Source organism: Daphnia carinata, chromosome 9 (genome assembly GCF_022539665.2).
Source record: "Daphnia carinata strain CSIRO-1 chromosome 9, CSIRO_AGI_Dcar_HiC_V3, whole genome shotgun sequence".
Lineage (NCBI taxonomy): Eukaryota > Metazoa > Arthropoda > Branchiopoda > Diplostraca > Daphniidae > Daphnia > Daphnia carinata.
In genome coordinates this window covers 9,563,213-9,572,662 of record NC_081339.1, presented here as the reverse complement: position 1 = coordinate 9,572,662, position 9,450 = coordinate 9,563,213, and the positions used below count along the sequence as shown (strand labels likewise).

Here is a 9,450-nt window from a genome sequence, read left to right as displayed (position 1 = left end):
TATGGAAAAAAATATTCGTTTAGATTAAAGCCGGTCAATAAGCTGATGATAATTCAGATGTTTGATTATGCCCTAATCTAACAGTGCTGTAAATTGTTACGACATGCAAAGGGAAAGGAATTTGTGGAGACACGTCATAACAATGCGTCTTTTCAAGGAAGGTATTTTTTGTTTCTTGAAAATCCGCCTGTTTCTGCTTCGTTCAACGAACTGGGCTAGAAGCCAAACTGAAACAAGTAAAAAAAAAAAAAAATAGGCATCCGCCAAACAGTAGAATCACTCTGGAAAAGTGATAAAAAATTGTTTGATAAACAACTTAATCACTGTGGTATTATATTTCTAAAAAAATTCTTTTTGAGAGTCTGAGGGCAGTGAAATACAAATTGCTACCTACCTACCGATTGGTAGCAACGTTAAAATACCCCACTAGCAATACCTCTGACAGTTCGGTAGTGAACGATTCATCCGGAACAGCGGCGGGCGTCGCGCTCTTTCTTTGCGGTGGATGTCACCGCTAACGCGCATCATCGTCCACGTATCTGGTCAGCTCGTATCTCCTCCACCTTCCTTAAGTTAAGAGGAGATTAGATTTTTCTACTTTCCTTAAGTAGAAAAATTAATACCTTCATTTTCCTTACTTACCTGCCTTATTCATCCGCACAAGCGCCATCCACATTTCCTTTCTCATAAAAGCAAGGACACCAGCACCGTAGGCGGAGGTCCTCGACGCACTGCTGCCGGCCTAGCCTTTGCTCTCACCGTTGTGAGCGCAAAGGCAAAACAAAAAAGATGGATTACTGTCAAACTTAAAGGCCATTTGCAGTTAGCTTACTTTCAAAAAAATTAACTACGCCTAAAATTTATCTAATACACTTCATATCTAACGTGTACACTAGTCCTTAGCCGATGTCTTAACGATACGGGTGTCTCGTAGCACACGTTGGTATTATAGCCTCGCTAGTATAATTCTAACCCGTTTATTGCTACTCGTCACCCAGTACAGGGTTTCCCCTCTATGAGCTTACTACTTGTTTCTTCATCGTTTGAAGGCATATCGTGATGATTAGACATATTGTCGCGAAGGAAAAGCGATATGGTTGTCATTTCTGCGAATGACGTGATAACCAACGATCCAATGGCGTACAATGCAGCTTCTCTTGAAAAGAAGTTGCGACACGCCAATCATCTGTTAACACTTAGTTATTCCCTGAATTTATGTAACCCTAGAGATGGGGCGTTTATCCTTAACGACGGTATAAAAGCCCCCACATTTTTAACCCTAGTTCAGTTCTTCAACTCTTAAAAGTTTCCCTACAATTCTCTTCACGTCAAGTTAAGTACAAAGTATAGTTATTCTTTATCTCTGCTATGTCTTGTATTTTTCCTTAACGTACAATACAATTCATTTAACAAAGTAAAGTCCAGTGTGACAATATTAATTGCCTAGCATTATTGCCTATTTATTGCCGTAATACTTACCGACTGTTATTCTGTTTACTCCACAATAGGATAGCCTTTCGCCTAATCTAAAGCAGGGTCCTAAAATACAGGGTTTCCCGTCTCTGAACTTGCACGGGTTTCTAACGGGAGGCCCTGTATTCATAGTGGTAAAAAGTGCTCCTTGACTTCAACAGGCTACGTTAGGTAACTACTAAAGCCCCGCATCCAAAGCATCTGTGACTTAGTTTAGGTAGATGAACTTCATTACCACTAGGGTAGATTTCTTCTAACAGGAGAATCAACCAACACCACCAGGCTGATACTATCAACTTGATGATCCCTCCCAAAGAAGCCTAGTCTATAGGCCATCAGATACTTTGAACAAGCTTTACTATTCGTCAAGGCGGTTATGGAAGAAGTGTAAATCCGGTTAGGTTCTCAATGCTCAATCTCAACGCATGGAGAGGCCCTTTTACTTGTTTCTTCACCGTTTGAAGGCATATCGTGATGATTAGACATCTCAATATTGCCTAGCACCTTATTACATGAGTTTGTTTCAGATGCATGCCGATGACACCTCATATGGCGTAGCAGGGGGAAACTCAACTCACGCGAACCGTAACGGTGACGCAATGCGTTGTGAACCGCGACTCACAACTGGATCACGAGATGGCCACCACGGCTCCAATAAGCAGAGGCACACACAAGTGCTTTATACGTGTCTTTCTGCACGAAAACTGCGTTTGCAAGAAGTTGCGGGAGTCCCGAACAGTGATTCGTTTTTAGTGTCAATAAATGAATTTCGTGAGAAATCGTTTAATGAACTTTGTTTGAATTTTCATTTTGATTTAAAAAATACAAATAGTTTTGAAATTGTCTAATTGTATCTTTTTATCATTATAAGATAACTGATGGGAGCCCCACCTTCTTGCTCTTCATCTTCATCTTATTCGTATGATAAAATATTCCACGATTTCACCAAATTTGTTCCGCGAAAACCCTTCCGGTGGTGGTTTCCACAATTGATGGCGCCTCGATTTCCACGGTGATTTCCTCGCCATAGCGTTCAACGTTCCAAGTATACACGATAAACACGGTACCATTTCGACTACCACAGCTGATTTCAACTGATTTTGGCAGAAGGAATCACACCTGACGTGCTAACTGATTCGAAGTCGTATATCAGCTAATGACATTCTAAGTACAATCCACCGGCGAGTGTTTTGAAATTTAGATCACGAAACTGGCTATGGGAAAAAGTTACAAGATTTGGCATAAAATTAATGGGCAGGGACTGTACAGTGTTTTGCTTGAACAACGAAACCGAGACGAAGTTCTTCTCTTTGAATCTTTAGTTATTGCTGCTTTGGGTAATAAAACTAATTGTTTTCACAAAAAAGCTAACAAACAAACCAATAAAATTGCATATAACTGCTAAATAGTTGCCAGGTCCTGCTGAGGTTGACGTAATAAAAAAGTTGTATACAAAACTTTATGACACATATGGATGTCTTGGTGAACTATTTATAGTTAATACAGGTTTTTCAAATGAACTAGAATAAAAATTGAAAATAATTTTCAACTTTGATACTTCAATCTATTTCGGAGATGGGTCCTTGCAATATACCTAGTCATGGTTACAGGTTGTGTTTCTGTTGGAAAAATGGGGGAATCAGAAGTGTTTCGAATCAATCAAACAAGCTTTATACCCTTAAAAGGACCACAGACATTAGAAGAAGAAAGAGTGCCTGAGCTTTGGAAGCTGTTTAACTCTGGAACATTGTATTTCCTCTGGTCATCTGATGACTACCCAATTGATGCTACATTATGCACCCAAAAGCTCCAGCAGAATCGTGGAACAGACAACAGATTCTTCTAGAATAGGTAGATATTCCCTATAGGCTGGTTCACTGTGCATTTATAATTTAAAAAATGATCCTCTTAAAATTGACAGGCTTTTGCACTTACCATTGCAACACTATGGAATTGAGTGTTCTCACTGGCTGTTACGAGTTATACGTGTGGCAGTGTTGAAATCTGACCTGTTTATGCTGGTCATTGTCAGTTTAAGGCAGCTATCATCTCCCGTCTTAGTTGCAAGCGGGCCGGTGCACGATTCAATGTACTGTACGTGGCGTCAACGATGAAGGCCATGTTACAAATTTCGTCGAAACGGAACAGCTAATCTATGGCGATCAAGGTGATGCGTCGCCTTTTCTTCAAACACGTGGCTCTGTCCCTCTTTTCTGGGAGAAACCAGGAGTTCAAGTACGGTCGCACAAATTCAGATTCTCACGCGGTCCCGAAGCCTCGTCACCAGCTCTAGAACGCCATTTGAAGCTCATGCAAGAGCGTTATCATGACACAGCTATCGTGAATCTACTCGGTCTCAACATGGTTGGTGCTAAAGAAGGGAAAACTTCACTTAGTCAATTCTTCCAAGCTGACCAGAAACGCTATTATGAGTCGATGCCTCACATCATGTTCGACTGTCACCAAGAATCCAGAGGTGGTAACCTCCAGAATATTGCAAAATTGAAACAAAGCCTGCAGCCTATCTTTGAGAGCCATTCCTTCTTCTTACTCAAAAATCAGCAAGTTGTATCTCAACAAAAAGGAGTTATCCGAACCAACTGCCTCGACTGTTTTGAGCGAACAAACTGGTAAAAATTACAAATTTGAACGGTAATTTTAACGTGACGCGATATTTTGAATATTGTTACAAGCTTGTAAATAGTGCGCAGACATTCATCGGCTTAGATATGGCAGCGAGCAGTGAGAACGCAAAAGCCTGGGCAACTGAGTACAAAAGGTTTTAGTTCACATGAAATCAACCAATTAGACATTCATTAATGTGTGAATGATTTCGTTCAAGGTGCTTTCACGGGATCGCTCATTCGCGTTATTGACCTATGTTAACCTTGTTGGCGTTATGTCGCTACGTTTTTATTCAATACGAATTAGCGGCTGACGTGCGAGACGTGGCCACCGATTCAGTCAAAACCGACCTTGGTGGTGTGATGGGAGATAAAAGTGTCGTACCTATCCGCTTTTTGTTGCGCAACACTTCGTTGTGTTTTGTCTGCAGCCACTTTGCCGGTGGCCAATCTCAGTCGGTTGATGGGAGATAAAAGTGTCGTACCTATCCGCTTTTTGTTGCGCAACACTTCGTTGTGTTTTGTCTGCAGCCACTTTGCCGGTGGCCAATCTCAGTCGGTTGAGCGCAATACTGACTACGCAGAGATCACGCGACGCATCTCTTTCCCTCATGGAAAGAAAGTGGAGCAGCATGATTTCGTTTAAAAAAATTTAACAAGCGGAAGGCATTCGTGAATTACGTTGAATGTGAATTCAGCTTTCGCCAACGTACAAATACGATCCTTTCTCTCGCGATTATGACACCCCGGCATGGATAGATCGTGTACTATTACGCAACCGACGTGATCATGGTCAAAAACCCAGGATGAACTGCCTGTTACGGTCGTGCAGAACTAAAACAGCGATCATAGGCCTGTGATGGCCTTCATAGACATAGAAATTCTTGCTACACGCATAGAAAAAACTCGATGGGTCTTGGAAGACGTGGTTGGGAGGCTCTGATCCGATTGCGGGTGCGTCTGCCTTACATCATAATTGTTGTTAATGTCCTTAATTTAATTTTTAAAATTGCCACCCAAAACATTGCAGACGAAATAAAACATGGACAAAAATAAACAATAATTGAAAAAGAGCTCTGCTAATACGCTGCGTAGAACACCGTTTGCCAGACTACATACGGAGACGCGCATATGGAAGGGTCGCAATTGGAACAAGGTGTTCCAATTGCTCCGACCATGGGTCTTCTCGGAGTTTTAATTTTTATAGGTGATAAAGTTAAGCTAGTGAACAGACGTCATGGTGCCTCGGTGAAAATACACTTCAAGAGAATATTCGGAAAATCCTGATTAAATTTTGCGGTACCGTCACCGACGGTATTCAGGTAATAAAATTTGACGCCGTTTTTTTTAAAGTAGAGTTTTATAAGAAACTAACGGTCTAGTTTTCATACATCAGTGATGTAAATTACTTGAGCTCGACCGCACCCCTCGCTGCGGCTGAATGGAGCAGCCTGTTGCGCCCATTAAGGGGTCGGGAGCCGGAAGGCACGTGGAACTTGCTTTCCATCGTCCGCGAGAAATGTTCAAACGCCATGACCGCAATGCCGTTTCACGTTTGGAAGTTTTAATCGAAGAGACTATGTCGTGTGAACAGGTAGTGATAAACAATTAACAGCAATAGGTACAAAGTGTTTGTTAAATTCATCTTTTTTTATATTTTAGATTATGGTCTGGTGGTTTAACACCAAGGTGGCATTACACAATGGAAGTGCAGCTAGATACGGTAGCGGTATCAAATCAAGCAACCTGGGAAGCCAATCGCAAGCTTCTCAGCACACTTCCCCTTCTTTATGTGACGAAGTGGTTATCCTTTAGCGATTGGCTGCACTCAATCCAGGCCTTTCTGGAGAAGAACGCGATCTACTTCGTCAACATTTCAGCGAATGGCATGTCAAAGTCCTTGACAAGGTCACGAAAAGCAAAAGGTTAACAGTCAGTGCCACTCATGGCGCACCCCCATGTTGCTGGTGGAAATGGTTCCGGACCGTCCACACCTTGTCGTACTAGCCAATCATTTAAAGCAGAAGTTAAGGTGTTTACTGGATTCAAACCTTCAGTTGAAGCTTGCTATCTTAGCTGGGACGATTACTCCATTCCCGTGTCACCTACACTCAAGGCCACCGTCTTTACCATTGTCCTTTTACCTGCTTTCGACACACAGAGGCTCATGGTCTCTTTGATATCGGCCGTCATCACCAATGACCTACCCGTCCACATGCTCCAAAGACGAGCGGTAGTGCAAGGCGATTATGCCCAGGCTATGGACGACGTACGTCACGAAAGGGAAAGGATTGGCGGATTTCACCCTGCATCACCTCTTGTCCGGCCAGAAAGAGAAATAGATCAAGCGGGCAAATAGAAGTAGCGTTAGCAGCGAAGGTTTCTGCGAAAATGAAGGCAATCCAGCCGTCGAAGCGTTTGAGCCGGCGTTTACCCAGCCCATCAATTCGCAAAATCCACGCAGTCCCATCAGGGCATTGCAGATGTGCACGTTTCAGATTGGCCTCTACGCTTTGGGTCTCCAAAATTGCGTCAGTGCCAAATGGTTGAGCCGCAATTATTCATCTCATCTCTCTTGGATTACAGGTATTATTTAAATGTCTTAAAAAAACATTTCATCAAATTATATGGTTCAATATTTTATTTTCAAACCAGATCAAGCTATGGAGATTGGTTGGCAAGCCCTCTGGTTCTTGATTAGTACCTGGGAAGGACATTTAACCTCTCCGGAAGTGGCAATTATAGCCGATCAAGCGTCTCGTGGTCACGAGGCGAATATGGTCCGACCAGCAGCAGAACTAGCCCTTCCTGCTTGCCACATGCGCACGCATTGAATCCCAATGAAATTCAGCCAGCTATACTGCAATGCAAAGAACAGAGTAGCGAAATGCTGGAACGTGCGTGCCTGGCCGTCGAGAGCGCGGCTAAAGGAGGTGGAGTTTATCCAGAAGTTCTTTCCGGCGTAGCCCGTTGCTGGCACGAGTTGTATTGTACGAGCAGCGTATGCCTAGTGGCCGTAGAGGTGCTCGGGTTTTACCCAGCATCGAGCAACCGCCACCACCAATGCCGTTCCATGTGCCACAGTGTTCCATGCAGCAGCCTCAAGCCAATATGGCCGGCGTCGGTGTTCCGTTGCAATATGCTATGACATCTATTGTTCCCTTTCCGTTAGCTTACAGTTTTCTTCCTGGTACCGCTCCTGGACCTAATCCACCTGCTCAGATTTCAGGCGTTCCTTTCAATTTTTGGCGGCAGATGGAGCTGCTGGCGCCACTCCGAATGCGACGTTTTCGTATGCTCCTCCTATACCAGGGACGCATTTTGGCGTCAACCTTTTGTTGAACCTTTTTAGTTCAACTTTTCGTCAAAGTTGACGCCAAAATGGAAGTTCATCGCTACAGTTGAGAAAGGGGAGGAGTGGCAGTTCAGTTAAAGGTCAACGGTGGTCTGGACCACCGTTGAAAAAGCTCAACTGTTTCAGTTGAACCTCCCACTGGCGTTGTCGCCAAAACGGTCGCCTAGTTGAACCATCTACCGGGCAGTTGAAGCAAAAATACAATTTCACTACAAAAGTTGAACTAAAAGTAGACGCCAAAATGTGCCCCAGGTCTGCTGTACTTTCCTTCAGTTTTACGTGCCCTATGCCGATTGGAGCGATATTGGCGCCTCCAAATCCTCCTCCAGGTCCATCTCCGTTGTCCAAGGGACGAATAACACGACCATACGCAGGCTCGCTATCCGCGTAAACCGCCCTACGGTGAAGATGTAAATGGCTCCTCTCTGTCGCCAAAAAAATTGGTAATTATATTTCATTGAAAAATTTCTTTGCAAAAAATACAAGACGTTAACGTCGGTATTTTCAATAGGAACGGATTACCTCCAGCAGTTCTGCGTCGTGACGGCGAACAGCGTTGTAAGCCCATTTGTACTTCACGAGATTGCTGTAGAGGCAGCCCATTTCTTCGCCTACACTGGATCATCACCACCCAATCCGTATACGCAGCACTTGCGTTCGCGAGTCTTGACGCTGTAACGAGCCCACAGGCTATCCGAAGACAGCCACACCCTCAACATCCCTCAAGCGTTTCACAAGTGAAAGTGAACGTGTCCCCTCCCATTTTACCTTCATTTTGTATGTGTGTTAGTAGTATAAATACTGCATGATTGTAACATGTAATTCGGACTTGTTACGACAATCCACTGCAATACACGAGGTTTGAAACTTTACAATTGGAGGTCCCAACGAGACTCACACTTGTTGTCCAGTAAAAAGTTTCTACCCGTACCTTATTTCAGTGATTGTGCTCTACACTTCCCCGACGAGTCTCTAACAACTCTACCAGACCAAGGAACACCATCAAAGGTAAGCGAATGCCGCTTGATCATATTGTATCAGAGACTACTCGTAAGGAGAATACTTTGTATCCGAACATTGCTGACGAACTATCTCCACCGTTGTACCCCGTATTTCCCGAGCCAGACACAACCAACCAAAATCCCAACTACTCTCGAGAAAAATTTTTAGACCACTGGAAAACTCTTGTGGACTTAGAATTTGAACAAGAAGTAGAACAAAACAAAACCTATCAGACTACCACGACAAAAGCAAAAATCCAACAAATAGAATCCAAAAAACAAGAAGTTATTAAAGAGACCCACAACGCATTACAATTGTATTCATATACGTTGTTAGAACCATCGTTGCAAGTACCAAGTGGTATAACAGCAGAAACTATTACAAACACCACAAAGACAGTCAAAAATTACGTAGAATCCCTTGGTGGCAACACCGAAAACCTTGACAGTTTATTACAGCAAATTAGCATTGTACATGGTAAAGAGAAAGAATTCTTATTAGGTACCAGCCGTATTTTACAAAGAGAAGTAGTACTTGCGCAGATTACAGAGAAAAAATGTTCGTCTGAACTCAATTTTGAGTTACAGAGCTTAAGAAAGCAGCTAGAGAGCAACAAGAAAAAGGCAAAGAGTTCCAAATACACCTTAAGTAGCTCCCTTGAACAACTCCAAGAAAGTAACGAAACTCTAAAAAACTCCCTTGAAAAAACTGCCAATCGAATAAGCGAATTAGAAACAAGCCTTGAAAGTGCCACAGCAACAGAAAACCAACTACAAAACCTGTTACGAAAAAAAGAAGCCAATATCATAGCAGTTGAGAGAGAAGGGCAAGAAATAATTAGCAAACTTGAAAGTGAAAGAAAACAACTGGTTACGAAGTTAGAAACCGCCGAGCAACAGATAAAAGCAGCTTTAGAAACAAACAAACAACTTCAGACAGAAACAAAAGAAACAAAAGAGATCCTTGAAAAAACCTTAACAGAAAAAGTCGCCTTAC

The 9,450-nt window shown here is 42.8% G+C and overlaps 1 long non-coding RNA gene and 1 pseudogene across 1 annotated transcript; both read left to right on the top strand.

Moving 5' to 3' along the window:
• The first annotated feature begins 3,067 nt into the window (after positions 1 to 3,067).
• On the top strand, positions 3,068 to 4,547 carry LOC130690710 (synaptojanin-1-like; annotated as a pseudogene).
• Positions 4,548 to 5,316: 769 nt separating this feature from the next.
• On the top strand, positions 5,317 to 7,863 carry LOC130690753 (uncharacterized). The gene is made up of 4 exons (XR_009001087.2): positions 5,317 to 5,419; positions 5,494 to 5,691; positions 5,760 to 6,683; positions 6,753 to 7,863. It is a non-coding gene; the product is annotated as an uncharacterized LOC130690753 (long non-coding RNA).
• The last annotated feature ends 1,587 nt before the right edge of the window (positions 7,864 to 9,450 follow it).